Genomic DNA, 15,229 nt, shown 5'->3' with positions numbered 1-15,229 from the left:
TCAGTGTTTTCTTTATGCCGAATGTCTCACTTTCTCCCTTTGTAGTTGGCTGTCAGAGAGTTGTATTCCCCTGAATGGGAACTGTTGAATCACAGCCCGAACCTCTGATTGACCACCTGAGGCAAGCACTGAGTCAGCTGTGGGAGCACAGGTGAATGCAATTCAGCTGTGTGACCAGAAGGGGTGGAGCCAGGCTGCACATCTCCTAGACCCCATTTAAGGGCTGATTGCCCCGATGAAGGATCTCTTCCTGGATATCGCTCTCCATGGAGTTTTTGCAAGCCTACACCACTGGTGAGTACCTTTCATTTATATCTGATTATCATTTCCAATGCGGTAATCTTACCAGCCTGACTTGTCTGTATAACATCTGTGTACTTATTAACCATACATCCCCCTTACCAGCTACATCAAGAATTTTCCAAGGTTAGGGAAACTGGTGCTTCTGAGAAATAATTGAGTTCAGGTTATTTGATGGAACCTCTCCTTGCTTCAGCAAGGACAGCTGAGGCGTAAGTCATCTCACTGCGTCATCATAATCTGGAATGTTCAGGTCGCTATTTAGTCTGTTAGGCTGGTAGTGTTTTATTTTCAAGTTGTATATGAACTTACATACGAATATATGTAAAGCTCTGTGAGTATATTAAAATCAGTGTGAAAAGAGACTAAGGTTCATTGCAAGATTTCTTGCAAGTTAGTTGTTGGAAACATTGGCATACAATCTGGACTGGTTATCAGATGGGTTAAAGTGGCTGGGGTAAGAGGTAGCAGTGCACCTGAATTTGGTCTGACTTGTTTTACCAAATGTTTTGTTTTCTTAATGGAGCAAGAAGAAAGCTGAAGTCCAACTGCTGGTTTCTTCTTATCACATCACCTACCTTAAGTGATGTGTTTTTGAGAATCCTGTTGATGGGGAAAGGTCTGGTATGTGTTGCTCTGCTGAATGCTGGCTGATGTATCCCTCGCGGTTCTTTCTGTAGCATAAATAAAGTTTGGTTCAGTGGTTATAATTTGAGGATCAAATATTAACTACTCAGTGCTCAAAGCATTTTTTCTTGTTTTGCACCTCTATTTCTATTGTTCTCCTATTGTTCGCCTTCATGTAGTCAGTAATACATGGCTTTGAGTAGTTGTGATTTCAAAATTGTTAATTTTCTGCCATTCAGCACATGAGCTGATATGCCCTCCAGCTTCTCCTCTTTGGAGCCCTGGCATCCTGCTCTGCTCACGTGTTTCCTGGGAGAGAACTAAGCTTGCCTGCGTGGCCCTGGCTTCTTTCTCCTTGGCCTGAGAAGCTAATCTTCATGATTACTGTCACCAATTCAAGCTCATCCAAGTCACTGGCTTTGAGGATACTTGAAATACTGCTTTCACTGTTTCCGAGACCCAGATGTACTAGCTTGAAACATTTATGCTATTAAAAGAGCTGTGAGAAATGTTGGATGAGGCTGCTGTTGACTTTGCAGCCAAGATTTCACCCTTTCACTCTAAGACTTTCTTTCAAACTTCGGATCGGTCCATGGACTGACAGATTTATTTTCCCCCACCCCCAAAATCTGATTTGCAAATATAATGTTCCACCAAATATAATGTTCCAGTCAGGCTGCAATTGCCTCTGATTGGAATAGTGCGAGGGAAATCAGGCTGCATAAGGCTTTATTTTGTATCATTAAATGAAATGCTAGGATTACATAAAATATCAACCAAAATGTCATGGGTTTATACCTTAAGTGCATCATTCATTAATTGTTATTTGGTATTTCCCTGAAGGTGGAAAGTATGTTAGGCAGCAGAGAAGAAACAATGGTCTGATCAATCACGGGCTCCTTGAATTGCAAATAAGAACTAGCAACTAGCTCAGCAAACGTTCCCACCAGTGTCTGTAATGCTGAACTGTTGAGCTTTCTGCAGCTCTCTCCTGTCATTCCTGTAATTCTTTACATAACATACATGCTTAAATCTTTTGCACTTTTTTTTGACGCTGCCAGTAAGAAAACATAAGACTGTGTGAAATTGAATGCAGTTAGCCCCCAGCAAAATGGTATTCTTTGAGCTCTAGAGACTTTTGAAGTAGAGATGCTCCACCTTCAGATCTGGGCACTGTCCGTCACGTCAGAGCCAGGATGACATGTCACTGACAGAAGCCCTCCGTTAGCTCTCTACTACACCTGAGTTTCAAGCAGATATTATCTTTCACATTATGACAAGAAACTAGTAGCAGTCTTAAAAACAGAGCTAAGATGCTGATGTAGTCAAACGCTTGGCGCTCTTACAGCTATCTCCTAAGAAAGTGAATGTGTAGCTGGGTGTTATCCCCCTCTATCTGTGACTAACAAACACCAGTGCAACTAAACTGGGATCTAAGCACGTCAGTGTCATCCATGCCTCTGTGACACAGCTGTCGTGCCGAGAGCTACCAGAAGGGTCTGCCTTTGCTGCTGCAGTGATGCTGCGGGGGACATCTGCAGCTCCCCATGGTCTCCTCTTCCAATACGGAGAAATCTCAGATGTTCCAGGCACAGAGCAGCAACAAATAATGCCTTGATTCCCCAAGGTTTTCTTTTTGCAATCTGAGAAATCATCTAACAAGTTTCTGCCATGTGTTTGAAAGAGAAGCATTCAGTGAGTTATGTGAATGTTCCCCTCTTTGTCTCAGTCTCACTATCAAATTGAGTCTGAATGCCTTCTCTGGAACTATGCTTCAGGCAAACCAAAGCCATTAAGTCCTACCTGGATTCCTGGTGGAAATGTAAAGGACTGGGGGAGAGATGCAATGACAGGCCAGATAACTTAATCTTCTGCCTATAAGCACGTTATTACTACCAATGAAAAGCTCAACATAACGTGGTTTGAGCTGGTGCATCCAAGTAAGGCGAGCTTTGTTCAGCAGCACTTTATAGTTATAGGTGTGCTGCTGATGGTTTTAATTTTGTTGAAATCTGGGTGCTGAAAAGGGCTGAAATGTTTTATTTCCCTGATGTTGGGTAAGGGCACGTCTAAGCAGAAAGCCTTTTGGGACAAGACTTTTCCGCACCCTTTGTTTTACCTAAAAACGTGGCAAAATTACACTTCATTTTTGATTCAGCAATTGATGAAGAATAAAATTGGATAGCAACAATCAAATTCTACGTGTAGTGGTTGTAGTTGCCTATTTTTAAGACTGTTTTCACATGTGATTCTGTTATTTAGCTACACTGCTTCCTGCTCAGACTTTTCCAGAGATCCATGCTGTGTGCAAACACAGAAGAACTTGGAAGCTCCTAAGCTTTCCAAAATGTTAATGTAAACAAGTTGCATATGTAGGACTGGTGAGCAGTTTCTAGGCCAAATGTATATCTGAGTGTGGTTAACTGATTAATTGGCTAATAATTAATTGCTATTAGACTTGGGTGTGCCCGTGCCTCACGAGTTTGGTTTGCAGGGATTATTAAGCATGGTGCTTCTCCTCTTTGCGGTGGAGGTGTCTCCTTCTGAGCAGCTGCTCTGTGTTCAGAAGTAAGCAATAAGCGCTTCTGAGGAGCAATTCCCCTGACTTATTTTAAGCAATTACCACAAGGAAAAAAAAAAAACTTGATGATCTGGTAGTACCTATCCCTCCATAAAGCAAACCCAGACTTCACGTATCAAAAACAACATGTGTGAGTTTTGCATGGGGTTTGATGAGACTGCAAAAGTACAAGCAGCAGCAGAATGTTCCTATTGGTGGTGTGAGTACTTCTCTTATCCTTGGCCTGGATGAAACCTCCTCTGAGATCTGCTTTTAATTTCTGCCCAATAGCACAGGCACTTGTTCCTAGGGAATGTTCTACAGGAGCTGAGTTCACAGGGAATGCGTTCTTTAGATGGAAATAGCAGCAGTATTGGTGCCAAGAAGCGTGTTTGGGGCAAGCTTACCTTCTCTATCATGTCTGGGACTAAAAACAGTAACATCTGGGATGATGTAGTTTCAACTCTGTCCCTTTTACTTGTTCTGCTCAAATGTGAAAATTTGCAGCAGTTCTTTCTTGGCAAGGGAAGGTTAAAAACAGGTCAGGTTGTACGCGGTGCTTGTTTGCCACATAGCTCCTTGCCAAGTTATGCAATCAGCCCTCACAAGCAGTGCCCAAGGCAGCTGCCTTGGTATGTATTCATTCATTTGGTTTTCTTCAGTGTCAGGTCAAAGAATAAAAGGGTAATGTGTTATTAGAGAAATCACGCAAACTGGCAATCGATGCTGTTCCTATAGACTATATTGTGTCTTAAAATTAGCGCATCATTTAGGTTATATCAACAGCCTCAAACTTGAGTTTGTTTGATGTTAATATTTCTTAACCTTCCTTTGCAAATACAGCTCTCAACTGACCAAAATAAGAACATACTGAAAGAGAACTGAAACTTCTTTATACGCAGTTTTGGCACGATGTGGTAGACTATGAATGCCACCTATGATCACTGTGTTCCATTAGGGCCCTGCCATACCTAGACGTAACAGTGTGATTTTCAGAACCTTGTTACAAAAAGCAATTATGGGTGACATCCATCGCTGCAGATATGTATCATGTGGAGATGTAAGGAGCTTCCAACAGTGAATTTAATTAGCAGCAAGCACAGAGTACTCAGTGACCTGCAGTGCAGATAGCATGGGTCCCATCCAGCAATATTGGTCTCTTTCTATAAAAGGGTACCTAAACTGATGCTGGATCTGTGCATAACTGACAGTCCACCGAGGTAGTTGGAAACTTCCAACCTGGCAGGCTGAATCAGGAAATGTAATGTCAATAAATCCAATCCTGTACTGAGAAACACCATAGGCAGCCTTGTAGTGCTGCAGAATTATCCAGGAGGAGCTCTATGCTAATGCCAGTAGTTTCTAGCTACTTCTTTAACAAGCAGATCTTAGTAATCAAATCTCTGCTGCGCAGAGTAATAACATGAGCTGATGCTCCTTATGCTCTGGTGCATAAAGGCAAGGAGAGTCATGGTTTATAACTTCGTATGAAAGTCTTGTGGTCCTATCTGTTGGCTGTGATGAAGGAATTCCCTTCTTGACGTTGAGGGGACATTAATAATGAATTAAACAGGTTAATTAATTTAATCAAGGTTTGCAATGCTAAATTCAGATTCTCTGTAGTTTGAGTTTACTGGAGAAAGCTTATTACCTACCTGGGATCTCTCAAACCAAATGAGCTGATGATTGGAGCCTTGCTCAGTTTGGGATACAAATGAGGAGAAGGTGAGACATGCTTTTGCAAAGTGGGAGAAGTGCAAGCATCAGTGATAAAGTATTGGAGCATCTGGCCTTTGCTGTGGACACAGAGCTGGTGCCAGTGCACTGAGCATAGCATCCTGACCCAGCAAAGGTGGGATAATCCCAAACTTTTCCTAGCTGAGTGTCTCTAGCCAGCACAAACTTCATTGAAGACATCTGCAGGCACAGACCAGGCAGCTGTCTGCTAATGCATGGGAACTAAGGATGCACAAGTTGTGCATCTGCCCCAGTGAACTGCTGCATGGTTCTGGCACTACTCTGAAGCCTCATTGCATCTCTGCTATAAAGCAGGCCTAACAGTAATCACCCTGCTTTGCAAAGGGCTGCACTGCCACGCGAGAAGTTGTCTCCTTTGATATTTCTATGGTCCTGCAGAAGAAGAAAACCTATCATGGGAAAGGCTCCTCTCATTTTCTTGCTGGCTTTCTCTCCTGTTGTGCCTAATGGGTTTTGCTGCATTGATACAGTTGTTTTTTCTGCCTATTTAAATCTGCTAATATCCATTTCCCAGCCTGGCTGTGCCTAGTGCCTTCCTTATGGTGCCATTCTGGGCTGAGATCAGTCTGCTGAGACACTTGCAGGGAGTTACATGCAAATAGCTAACTTTATCTTGAGTTTGATCTGGAATCAGAGATTTTTGGCTATTCTCAAGTTCAGCTTAAAATCTGCAAGCAATACATGTAGGAGACGCTGTAATTGAGATACATACACAAAGTAACAGTAGGAATGGGATTGCAAATAATGTATTGCTTAGTTATAATTTAATAAATAAATGGTTAACGAGTGGCTTCCCTAATTCTCATTTAAGTTGACTTTCAGCAAAGTAACTACCGAGTGTGGCTCTTGGGGAACGTAATTCAGCTCGCATCAGCGTGCTCAGATTTCCCAGGGCTGGGTTCTCTCCAGCAGATAAGCTGTGTTTATGGCTGTAGCCTATGGTAGAGCTCTTCCGATCCATCAGTTCAGCTCCATCCTATTTGCATCACCTCGGGAAAAGAGAGCAGTAAAAACCTTCTCAGTTAACCTTTAGTTCTGCACTGCAGCCAGCAAGTGAAAGCTATGAGACTGCCTTGCAGAGTGCTCCTGGGCCCTCTGATCATTTCTCTGGACCTGTTGTAACAGCTCTGCATCCTTCCCATGCTGGAGGCCCCAGACCTGGACACAGCATTCCAGGTGGGACTTAATGAAGGCAGATCAGAGGGGGGACAATCCCCTCTATCTTCCTGCTGCCACCCCTCTTCTTATGCAGCCCAGGATACCGTTGGCCTTCTGGGCTGAAAGCAAGTTTGTTCTATGCCATTGAGTAATTTCATTTCTTAAGCTTCATTTCCATCTGTATGAGGATGATTGCAGGCCTTCATCTGTTTATGGTGGCTGGGTGGGATTTTACCATTATAAAGCTTGCCCTGTGCTCTGAACAGCCCTTGGGGAGGATGTGTGGGTGCTGATGGAGGAGAAATGTGCAGCGAGGCGTTTCTTGTTCGCTCATAGGAGCACTTGGCTCAACTAATCTGTCTCTCAGCGGCAGGAGGTGTTTGCAAATACATCTGTGTGTGAGTGCTGGGACAAGGTGTATCCTGCACCGTATGGTACGTGCAGATGTCCATGGCAGGTGTGAACTGTGTAACTGTATTTGTGTGCACTGAAGGCGGCTTTGAAGGAAGGAGGCTGCTGAGAACTCCGGTTAGGTACTCACTTTTCTTGTAATGTATGACTTTAATTTAAATTCACTTTACAGTCGGTGCACATGAGAATTATTTTGAAGGTTTAATTTGCTACCTGCTGAAAGCAATAAGGTGGCTATCAACAGAGAAGAAATAGCCTGGCTGTTTCTTAATGCTCTCGGGCTGTACTGTAAGTACTCCACGCAGCCGTAATGGTAGAGGAGCAAATAAAGCATGGTTGCTTTTAGAATCATTTATTTTATTGTATTGATAGTCCTGTTCCTACACATTTACAGGCAGAGCGTTTTCTGGGACAGACAGCTGAGAGGATCTCTGGATTCTCAAAAATATTTCAACAGAAAAGCTGTTAAAGCATTTAGAAACCATAATGTTTGGTCTGTTATTAGTAGCAAAAACTTCATTATGTTTATTGTGTTTGGATTGGTGCTAACTTGCTGGCTATCTTGGTCAGCAGAAACTATACAGCATTGCCTCTATTGCAGTGGGAATTTAACTTCCTAGGATGGTGAAATTTGATTTTATCTGCTGTAAGCAACCATCTGGAGTAAGTTTATTTGTGTTACGTGGTTTGCATGTATTTATACCTCACACTGAGATCCCTCAAATTGAAATCTCTGAATTTCTACATACCATATAAATGACATTTGCTCGCAACACAGCGGAGTGATTACAGTGAATACAAAAATGGCAACATTCTGCAGTAAAAAAATTACAATGTGAAATGAACATTCATTTACAACAGAGTGTAAATTTATACTAGTTAATGAAATGCATTTGCTACACATAGCAATACTTCTTGTGCCTATAGAAATAGAATTACAAAGCATTGAAACTTAAAATATTTAGCACAGAGATACTCTGTTGCACAGTAATAATTGTCGTGTTTGTTAAAATTACATTTGAGTGAAATAAACACATTGTGTGCATATGCTTATTTCTCTATACAGCTAAAATTAAAAAATATCAAGGCACCAATCTGCTGTAGAGCGCAAGTCCTACACTTGGCCTTATTCAGTATGAGTCATGTGCCACCATGCAGCAGAATGTCACTAACTGTTTGCTTGTGGTTGGGAAGCGCCTTCCTCACGAGAGCTTTGAGGGGACACAGCTTGTCACAGACCGTGAACCGGTATAAAAGTTTCTGGAGCAGATCTCATGTGATGGACGAGCAAGTGCTTTCAGGTGATGCACTAACCTTCCTCATCTGCATGTGGCTGGTGAAGCCAGCTGCATCTCTTATAGGGAGAAGGAGCTTGAGTGCAGAACTGGTTTACAGGGAAATAACCCCGTGTGGATGGTTGAGTACAAACTGTCTCCAAGCAGTTACAGAGGTCTCTGGATAGATGTTATTTTGCCATTGTCTGAACAGAATATATTCACATCACCTGTGAATAAAAACCTGTTGCCCACATGCTGAGGGACTGCTCCATGGTGAGGGACTGCTCCAGTCCCTGCAGAAATGGCTGCAGCAAGCAGTGGTGGTAGTGACACTAGAATGTGGGGCTGTGCCGTTCACACAGGTGCTGGAGGTAATTGGAGCGTAAGAGGCAAATGCCTTTGCTCCAAAACATTCTCTGTATTGCATCCAACCATTCATTGCATTGAGAGAGGTCTCACAATGTTCATAAGTCTGCTTTCTATGGAGATATACTGTGATGGTGTGTATTTTTAGGACAGATTGGGGAGTATATGCTTGCACTGATTCATTAGGCTGTAATTGTGCAGGGTTTCTCCTAGACCTTTTTTGGGGTTGTTTTGTCCAGACAGTGTCAGCCATGACATCCAAGCTGTTTTCTGGCAGGACCAGTCCAATATCAGGGCTGCTCAGGAAGGCACAAATTCCTGCACCCTGTGTTCATGGCACTTTGCATCTTGGGCTTCATGGGGAGCTCTGAAGGGTGATGTAAGATCACATCAGCAGATGATGGCACTGTCTCACATTGTTGGGGTAAAGGTCTATACATTTGTATTGCTGGTGCTAAATGAATGTATTTATTTGCTGATGCCAGCATAGCAATCCCTACCTTTCCAAGTACCCCAAAGCACGTGCAGGCTGTTACTCCAAGAGAGCAGTTTAAACACCCAAAATTATGGTGCCGATCATCACGTTGTGCAAGGTGCCTTTCACCAGTGCAGATTCTGACCCACTTTCTCTCTGTAGCTAGTGTCTTATTGCTGGCTGAAGATAACCACTTATCATGGCTTACGTGCCTGTTTCTGTTCCATAAATGCAAGGAGACTTGGCTCTCTTGGGCTAACAACCGATCTGTCCTTTTCAGTTTTCATCTCAGATGAGAAGTTGTTACATAAAATAAATGCAGTATAGATGAAGCTGGCCATTCCCTCCCTGTTTTTCAAAGGCCATCAGCTCATTACAATGCCAAAAGAAATGCTATTTTGAGATGGCTAATTCTGATTTACTGTTGCCCTTTTTTACATCTAAAGAGGAAAACTTGCTATTTATTCCAAACGAATTGTTGTTTCAAATCAAATGGGCAGCAAGCCCAAGAAGTTGCATGGGTTAACTTGCGGATTTGCAACTACTCATTTCCTCCAAACAGCATGTCCTTTGCATAAAGCATCTTGCCAAGGCTTCCCCTTGTGTTCCTCAGGCCAAAATGGAAAGCATATTTGCTCACTGCTTTCAGTTAGTTTTCCATTTCACCTCAGTCCTGAGACATTTTTCCTGAGTGGCTTTTGTATCATAATACCTTCATCAGACTTTCTCAGCAGTGCTGGTCTTTGGGCTCAGTGACCTCACTTGCTGTCATCTTGTATAGAGTACCAACATCATATGGTGAGGGAGATGTGGAGGACCCAGAGGAAGTGACTGGAATTAAGGTCATAAATGTGAGCAAGAGAGTCAGAGGGGGAAAAGAATGAGCAAAGGAGCCAGGCCTATAGAGGAACACGATGGAAGCAGGATAAAATGATGCAGAAGCTGTGTAAGGATGTGGCATTTCCAAGCTGTGGTCAGCGAGGGCACAATGAAACCTGTTGGAGAGGCACTGAGAGGAGAGCAGACCCAGCCAGAGGGTCTCTGCTCACCCCTCAGCTCTGTTGTCCCCTTCCTGCCCCCACCCTGCCTTGCAGCTAAATTTGCTATGCTCCCAGTGCTGTTTCTGTACTGAAGAAAACCAGCATGGTACAAATTAAGAGGACAAGATGTTCAGAAGTGGCAAATTCACACGTTGGATTTTTTGTTTGTTTGTTTTCCTGGCACACGAGAGCAAATTTAGATTGGTTGGGGGCGGGGGGATTGGTGGGGTGAGGGGAACTGCTCAGAAAAGCATTTCAGGGCTCAGAGCTGAGCGCAACATATCAGCGGCTTGTAAATGAAGCTTGGAATTAACAGATGAGCGGTGGTAGCACTGATGCTAATGAGAAATGGCAAGTTTCTTCCCACGGAGACCTGTGCAAAACCACTTGGTCTTGGGAGGAAAAATCTCTTTTTCTTAAGACTTCCAATTCCGTGAAGACAGAACAAAACTTCCCAACAGTGTTTGATCTCCGTGTCCTCAGTTCTTCTGGGTCAGATGGCATTTAGCATCCTCTGCATCCCTGTTGTTTTGGCCTTCTGTTGGAACAAGTTTTCTGGCACAGGGTGCAGGAGCTGCTAAAGAGAAGCAGCACAGAGGCTCAGCCTGGGAAAGCTGACTGCAATTCCAGGCCAGGTGCCTGCTTTTTTAACCAGGGGCTGTTCCATGCAGCTAGGAGCTGGCTCTCATAATGTGTATCTGTGGAAAGGAAAACAAAAGAAAATCTGTTCTTTCTTGTGAGCTTTCCCCAGAGAAACGCCAAGGAGAATACATCTGGCTATGTTCTGCCAAGCACTCACAAGGCCCAGGTTTTAAAAGCTGTGCAAGAGTCCGGAGATACAGATAGGAAAATCCCCTCTAGACTTGAAGTACACAGTTTCCTAATCCTTTGAGCTCACCCAACTGCTGCTGTATGTTGGGGACTTTAAGGTCAGACTACGGTAGCTCTGCCTCAAATGTGGAGGTGTGTGACCTCCGTCCTTCCTCTGTGGCTCAGAAAGGGTCACATTTTATTTTAGCACAGTGATTAACAATACAATCGGAGGGAAAAGATGCCCGAGTATGCTGTCAACTGGTAGATTTAATCAAACATTTTCTTCTGACCTTATTTTTTGAGGAAAGTGGTTGTTCAGGGGAAGTGGTTCAGAGTGAATGGGGACAACCTACTGCCTGTGTCAATTTCAAGGAAGTTTGCTGCAAAGTGGACAAAAAGAATTAAACCTTGACAATTCACCTGAAAATGTCTATGTTATTTAAACTAGAAGCACTACTGTTGTTTCCTCATTTCACGTGCACTCAAGAGTTGATCATGCAGTGCCAGGGTGTTCCCTGAGTTTCTCAGCCATTTCCAGGTAAACAGCTGCTCAGAAAGGGTCAGAAACCTGGAATTAGAATTTGAAGTCCTCTCTGCTTCAGCACTAGATTGTCTCTGAGAGAAGTGGTGCTCATCAGTGATGTTCTTTCCCTGTAACCAACATCGCTTTTGTCACTGTGGTAAGCCGGAGTTACAATATGTACTCATAAATCCAGCCCAAGGCTCTCTTGCAAAATAATTATGCTTTAAGGGAATTTTAATCTCATATTAACGAGACACCTCCCCCCCCATCTTTGCTCTCTGTCATACTAGAAACTGATTTATGATTAATGAAAACTGCATGAGAGAAATCTTTTGCTATCTCCTCAGAACAGTTTGGAAAAAGAAGAAAAACGGGAGTGAAAGATTTAATAATGGTATTTACAGCTGCTTTGCCATGCTGATAATAACAACAAGTGGTTGTCGCTTACAAGATCTTGGAAGCTTAGAATATATGAGCAAGAGAATATCCTCTGTGTATGGAGTATACAGATTACAGGAGAAAAATACTTTATTTGCAGCAAACCAAGAGAATATTCCAAGTGGTAAAATAGTTAATAACTGTATTTTGTCTTTAGAGTTAGTAATTTGACCAGTATTTGATAGTATACACAGTTCACGTTCATGATAAGGGCGTTTGAAGGAGGAGTGCTCTTAAGATTATTAAATGTAAGCTAGTTTAACATAGGATTTTGTTGTTGTTTTTGTTGACTTCATTCCTCACCTTCTCCCTTAAGATTTACCAAATAAATCAGTCCCTAATGAAGCTGCGTTCTTCAACAGTGTTTAAAAAAAAAAAAAAAAACTGGGTCTGATTAATTAAAATCTCATTATCCATCATAATTGCAGTAGGTATGCAAAAATGTACATATTTATTATTCAAGGAATTAATGCAGTTCTAGAATTCTTTGGGGTTCATATGAGAGTTGGAAATGAGTGCTGTATAATAATTTGTTTCAGGAGAGCTAATTAAGTCAGTTCATTTATTCAGATATCTAAGCCTGGTCTAATCCCACATACAGCTAAAACCTTGCGATCCTCCCAACTTCATTACTGGTTGGAATTAATATGAGGACACAAACAGACTGTTCCTTCCATTTGGCAGTGCATGGGAGGTGCCAGGCCTGAGCCCTGTGGGGTAAATCTGAAGCCTCCAATCTGCCACTTTCTTCCAGCCAAAGGTCTGGACTCCTTTTGGCAGGAAAATACCTTTGGTCTTGCGAGGGTCTCTTTAGATATATACAATTAAAGCTGCCTATATTGCACTTTGTTGCTGAACTCCAAGGGGTTTGGGAGGGAAGAATGAGGTTTGCAAACAAGCTGTGATCACAACTGTTGTTAGAGTTGGCATTTGCTTTGCACAAAGGGGTTATGTTATGGGAAAGGAAATGAATTTCCTTGTGGTCACCCTTAGCTCTTTCTGCTTCTCTGTCTCATGCCAAACACTGGTGAGTCTACACAAAGAAGAAAAGAGTCCACTTGCTAATAAAGAAAGGGTGTTTGTTTAAGAGAAGGATTTACTTGGGGTCCATCTGACAGCTCTCTATTTGAGGATGCTTGCTGCGAGGACGGGGAAAAGGCAATGAGCTCAACCGTCTGCTGTAAAGGTTGCTCATTGCTTTTAAAGTATAAACCCAAAATACTCTATAAGAACAACAACAATGAAACAATTATCATTGTCGTCTTGGGGAATGGGGGGAATCTTCTGCTTTGCAAATATCATGAGATAGTAACTAAAAAGGAGATAGTGACTTTTTTTTTTTACAAGAAAAAATGTGAGGCACTGTCTGCCCAACTTTAGGTACCAAAATGTCATTAAGAAATGGGCTAAAAAGAGCCATGGGCCACATTCTCATGCAGTGAGTGTATTGGTTGGATTTTCTTGCAGGGAGATCCAGTTATTCTGGTCTACTAGCTTAGCAGACTTGAGAATTGCATACAACGTCATGGCCCTACTCTGTTCTTCTCCAAGTTATTCTACTCCAATATAGGAAGTTGAGTAAGGGCTGTATTCTTCTACTCTGAATATGCCACTAATGCGTTCTCCAAAGAGACAAGTACTTAAGAACTTGTTAAACAGGCTATTTGGAAGCAGATCTCTGCTGAAATCCATTTCCAGGTAACTAGCCTTGATTGCAGTACTTGGAATTGATGTGGGTATCTGAGTCAAACTTATCTCAAGAGCTCTCTTTTAGCTTCAGACCTCGTACAAACCAATCATGCTAGGCACTTGTTTAACTTTGTCCCATAACATTAAATTAATGTTCAAATAAATACTTAACTTTGAGCCTTTTTTACTATGTTGTATCCTGACCCTTATGAAAATCTAAGGGAAAATAAATAGCAGTCCTGGAGGATTAGTATGTGTTACAGTTGGAAAGATTAGTGCAGTAGAAAGGTGATACAAGAGTGAAATGGCAAAAGGGACAAAGAGGGAAAGAATGCTCACCCATCTCTGAGGATCTAGACTTTCCAGGAAAAACTCCACAAGGGATGGATCTCCAACCAGAGATCCTTCACCAGTGGCAGTCAGCCCTTAAAAGAGGTTTAAGAGAGGTGCAGCCATGTCTCCCCCCTCCCCCCCTTCTGGTCACACACACGGATTGCCTTCACCAGTGCTCCCAGGGCTGACCAGGTCCTTTCCGAAGGTGCTCAATCAGTGGTTCAGGCTGTGTTTCAACAGTTCCCATACAGCTTGAAAATACTGCATTAGGTAATACTGAAGAGGTTTACAGAAAGCTTCTGTTTTGCCAAGGAGGGCTGAAGAAGTATTTCAGTCCTTGTATTTCTGTACTAAGGGCGTTATTTATTAGCAAGCTGATATAATTGAGCAGTGGGTGTTCTGGGCAAACTGACTTATAATTAGCTGTTTTGCATTTGAAACTCCAGATCTGTTTGGTGAACTGGAGGATGTCTCATCAGACAGTTATAGTGATGACTACCCTCTAAAATTCTTAGAAGTTGTTCTTTTTTGGCTGTGCACGACTTCTTCACAAATTCTGCATCCAGTTATTTTGCATGCTATAGCTTTTTATTAACTACATTCTGTGTTTCCTCTTCCGTATTGTGAAGAACCTCCATTATCATGTGCTGACACCACTGACTATCCCACTTTATTGCATCTTCTAAGAACAGATAACCAATTAAACGCTCTGCATTTCTAAGGATGAACAAGCCATGTAGACTCCTAATAGTCCCACCACAGCATGTTGTTCCTTTGTTACTAAGGCAGCAATTAACAAGTTTCTAATGGAACAAAAGCTTCCAGAGACAAGCACGGCATGATAATAGGAAGGTGTCTAGTTATTTTTCATCTCAGTGTGGTTAGGATCTTGCACAGCCCTTCAACTCCCCTTGGGCTGAACAGCCCCCACAGGTGCTCAGTGTGGGGTTTTTATTCTTCTGCAGTGCATCTAAGAATAATGATATTTGCACATGTTCAACTATTAAAGCGTTCTAAAACGTAAATCTGAACTACGGTCCTGTAAGAAGTGAGAGATGTTTTAATGTCAGTAAATGGGGGGAAAAAAATCCCTCTTTTTTTTTCTTCTTACCAGGATGATCTCTGTGGTGCAGTTGAGTTCTGCACTGTCAGGCATTACTGATGGAGTAATTGTTTTTTTTAAAGCGATTCTTTCAATTTTAATGTCATATTTATGCAAATTAAGACACAGCAAGAGAAAGGGGGGCCACGAAGCAGACTTGTCATCTTTCCAAAATAATCTGTATGATTATTTAAAAAAAAAAAAAGCAGAAATCTCAGTTGGGAAATAATTGCCTCTGAGCATGAGATTAATAGCTAAGTCATTTTCTATTGTTTTTCATTAGGAGAGTTGGTTTTCATTTGAGCTATTTTAAAAAAATCTATAAAGATGCCTCCTGCAATTCTCACTATTTTTAAAGT

At 42.2% G+C, this 15,229-nt stretch overlaps 1 protein-coding gene across 2 annotated transcripts in view; it reads left to right on the top strand.

Annotated features, from left to right (window-relative positions):
• Nucleotides 1-240: 240 nt before the first annotated feature.
• The window catches only part of SPTLC3 (serine palmitoyltransferase long chain base subunit 3), a 273,302-nt gene continuing 258,313 nt past the window's right edge, over nt 241-15,229 (top strand). For both annotated transcript variants that reach the window (XM_046939520.1, XM_046939517.1), the window contains exon 1: nt 241-294. The gene's annotated coding sequence lies outside the window, so the exon portion shown is untranslated. The remainder of the gene's footprint in view (nt 295-15,229) is intronic.

The sequence above is a fragment of the Gallus gallus genome, chromosome 3 (assembly GCF_016699485.2).
Source record: "Gallus gallus isolate bGalGal1 chromosome 3, bGalGal1.mat.broiler.GRCg7b, whole genome shotgun sequence".
In the NCBI taxonomy this organism is placed as follows: Eukaryota; Metazoa; Chordata; class Aves; order Galliformes; family Phasianidae; genus Gallus; species Gallus gallus.
The sequence above is the reverse complement of the archived record's forward strand: the minus strand, read 5'-3'. Positions and strand labels throughout refer to the sequence as shown.